Below are 3,616 nucleotides of genomic sequence, written 5' to 3'. Positions count from 1 at the left end.
GACTGGCAGCAGGTTAGGGTGAGTAATCAGTTACTATCCAGCCTGACTGGCAGCATGTTAGGGTGAGTAATCAGTTACTATCCATCCTGACTGGCAGCAGTTAGGGTGAGTAATCAGTTACTATCCATCCTGACTGGCAGCAGTTAGTGGGAGTAATCAGTTACTATCCATCCTGACTGGCAGCAGGTTAGGGTGAGTAATCAGTTACTATCCATCCTGACTGGCAGCTTAGGGTGAGTAATCAGTTACTATCCATCCTGAGGCAGCAGGTTAGGGGAGTAATCAGTTACTATCCAGCCTGACTGGCAGCAGGTTAGGGTGAGTAATCAGTTACTATCCATCCTGACTGGCAGCATGTTAGGGTGAGTAATCAGTTACTATCCACCTGACTGGCAGCAGGTTAGGGTGATAATCAGTTACTATCCAGCCTGACTGGCAGCAGGTTAGGTGAGTAATCAGTTACTATCCGCCTGACTGGCAGCAGTTAGGTGAGTAATCAGTTACTATCCATCCTGATGGCAGCAGGTTTAGGGTGAGTATCAGTTACTATCCATCCTGACTGGCAGCATGTTAGGGTGAGTAATCAGTTACTATCCATCCTGACTGGCAGCAGGTTAGGTGAGTAATCAGTTATATCTCACTGACTGGCAGCATGTGAGGTGAGTAATCAGTTACTATCCAGCCTGACTGGCAGCATGTTAGGGTGAGTAATCAGTTACTATCCAGCCTGACTGGCAGCAGGTTAGGGTGAGTAATCAGTTACTATCCAGCCTGACTGGCAGCATGTTAGGGTGAGTAATCAGTTACTATCCAGCCTGACTGGCAGCATGTAGGTGAGTAATCAGTTACTATCAGCCTGACTGGCAGCATGTTAGGGGGAGTAATCAGCTTACTATCCATCCTGACTGGCGCAGGTTAGGGTGAGTAATCAGTTACTATCCAGCCTGACTGCAGCAGGCTAGCAGTACCTATCGTAACTGTTAGTAACCTATAGGTTGTATAGCATCAGATTGGCAGTGGTGATGGAGAGGACAGGGACAACAAAACAGAACTGACTGGAATCTAAGTTCTAGAAGATAATTCTGTAATAGTTCTATTGAAGTCTGTTCTACACTCTCTGTAGAAGGCTAGTTACTAGAGCTCGGTCCGTTCATATATGAATATTATGCACTGCTTTAGTTTTATGTTTTAATGACCATCGCACCAAACTGGTTAGAGGATTAAATTAGGTTTGAGAGTTTAACCCGACCCTAAATTAGGTTTGAGAGTTTAAGCTGACCCCTGACCCTATATTAGGTTTGAGAGTTAACCCTGACCCTAATTAGGTTTGAGAGTTTAACCCCTGACCCTGACCCTAAATTAGTTTTGAGAGTTTAACCCTGACCCTAAATTAGGTTTGAGAGGCAAGACGTTGCAGTATAATGACATTCACTACTTTAAATGTTTATGAAAATAAATCCAATGTTCTTAATAACCTGTGCTTATATTGCAGATATTGTATAATTGTTTATTTAATGTTTATTTAATCAAACTGAAAAGTTGAATAACATTTTGAACATGATTCAGATGACTTGGTAGCGATAGTTTACTTCAACATTAGTTCAAATCAGAGCTTTTTTTGTCAAATCAAATCTTTATGTAAATAATTAACTTTTACATAAACTGGCACAAGTGTTGAATAAACTTTGGTTGATCCTGAATGATTGTGTTCATTTTTTTGTTTATTTTTTATTTCTCATGCAAGTGTCATGGAATGATCCATCCAACAAGCTTATGACCGCTAACCTGAACATAACCCTAACCACCCATAACCCCTAACCCCACACCATAACCCTAACCACCCCTAACCATAACCCCTAACCCCAACCATAACCCTAACCATAACCCTAACCACCCTAACCTCAACCATAACCCTAACCACCCCTAACCTCAACAAATAACCCTAACCACCCCTAACCTCAACTATAACCTAACCACCCCTAACCTCACCATAACCCTAACCACCCATAACCCTAACACCCCTAACCTCAACCATAACCCTAACCCAACCATAACCCTAACCACCCCTAACCCCAACTATAACCCTAACCACCCCTAACCCTAACCACCCCTAACCTAACACCCCTAACCCCAACTTAACCCTAACCACCCCTAACCCAAACCATAACCACCCCTAACCCTAACCTCAACCATAACCACCCCTAACCGTCAACCATAACCCCAACCCTCAACCACCCCTAACCTCAACCATAACCCTAACTACCTACCACCCCTAACCATAACCCTAACCTCCATAACCTAACCCAACATAACCCTAACCCAACCATAACCCTAACCTCAACCATAACCCTAACCACCCTAACCTCAACCATAACCCTAACTAACCCTAACCTCAACCATAACCCAACCACCCTAACCTCAACCATAACCCTAACAATCCCTAACCCCCCCTACACCTCAACCATAACCCTAACACCCTCACCCAACCATACCACCTAACCTCAACCCATAACCCTCAACCACCCCTAACCTCAACCATAACCCTAACCACCCCTAACCTCAACCACCCTAACCCTCAACCATAACCATAAACCCCAATACCACCCATAACCCTCAACCATAACCTAACCACCCTAACCTCAACCATAACCCTAACCACCCCTAACCTCAACATAACCCTAACCACCCCTAACTCAACCATAACCCTAACTCACCCATAACCCTCACCACCCCTAACCTCAACCATTAACCCTAACCTCAACCATAACCCTAACCACCCCTAACCCCAACTATACCCTAACCACCCCTAACCCTAACCACCCCTAACCCTAACCACCCCTAACCCCAACTATAACCCTAACCACCCCTAACTCCAACCATAACCACCCTAACCCTAAACCTCAACCATAACCACCCCTAACTCAACCATAACCCTAACCACCTAACCACCCCTAACCCTCACCATAACCCTAACCTAACCCAACCCATACCCTAACCAAACCCTACACCTCACCATAACCCTAACCTCAACCATAACCCTAACCCTCAACATAACCCTACCCTAACCATAACCCTAACCACCCTAACCTCAACCATACACCTAACTAACCCTAACCTCAACCATAACCCTAACCACCCCTAACCTCAACATAACCTAACTTAACCCTAACCACCCCTAACCTCAACCATAACCCTAAACCACCCCTAACCTCAACCATAACCCTAACCTCAACCATAACCCTAACCACCCTAACCTAACCATACCTAACAACCCCTAATCCTCAACCACCTCTAACCTCACCTAACCATAACCTAACCCCTAACCTCAACCTAACCCTAACACCCCTAACCCTAACATTAACCCTAACCACCCTAACTCACCATAACCCAACCACCCCTACCTCAACCATAACCCTAACTAACCCTACCCTACTAACCATAACCTAACTAACCGCAACCACCCTAACCAACCCTAACCTCAACCTAACCCTAACCTCAACCATAACCCTAACACCCCTACCTCAACATAACCCTAACTAACCTAACCCCCTAACCTCACCAATAACCCTAAACCCCCCTAACCCAACCATAACCCTAACTAACCCGTAACCTCTAA

The 3,616-nt window shown here is 45.0% G+C and overlaps 2 long non-coding RNA genes across 11 annotated transcripts; one reads left to right on the top strand and one right to left on the bottom strand.

The window, feature by feature from the left end:
- Positions 1-1,700, top strand: LOC112078495 (uncharacterized). 4 transcript variants are annotated; one of them, XR_011478705.1, is made up of 5 exons: positions 1-62; positions 275-362; positions 660-829; positions 915-1,259; positions 1,326-1,700. It is a non-coding gene; the product is annotated as an uncharacterized lncRNA (long non-coding RNA). The 4 variants fall into 4 exon arrangements; XR_011478703.1 differs by having other exon boundaries at positions 7-192; XR_011478706.1 differs by lacking the exon at positions 275-362 and having other exon boundaries at positions 25-62.
- A 192-nt stretch (positions 1,701-1,892) lies between these two features.
- LOC139026767 (uncharacterized) lies at positions 1,893-3,250 on the bottom strand. 7 transcript variants are annotated; one of them, XR_011478697.1, is made up of 7 exons: positions 3,181-3,246; positions 3,088-3,143; positions 2,639-2,666; positions 2,514-2,558; positions 2,349-2,412; positions 2,220-2,255; positions 1,922-1,962 (listed from the first exon to the last, which is right to left on the bottom strand). It is a non-coding gene; the product is annotated as an uncharacterized lncRNA (long non-coding RNA). The 7 variants fall into 7 exon arrangements; XR_011478701.1 differs by having other exon boundaries at positions 2,524-2,558; XR_011478702.1 differs by lacking the exon at positions 2,639-2,666 and having other exon boundaries at positions 3,210-3,250.
- Between the last annotated feature and the right edge of the window lie 366 nt (positions 3,251-3,616).

The sequence above is a fragment of the Salvelinus sp. IW2-2015 genome, unplaced genomic scaffold (assembly GCF_002910315.2).
Source record: "Salvelinus sp. IW2-2015 unplaced genomic scaffold, ASM291031v2 Un_scaffold5747, whole genome shotgun sequence".
NCBI lineage: Eukaryota > Metazoa > Chordata > Actinopteri > Salmoniformes > Salmonidae > Salvelinus > Salvelinus sp. IW2-2015.
This window is presented reverse-complemented; position numbering and strand designations above follow the sequence as displayed.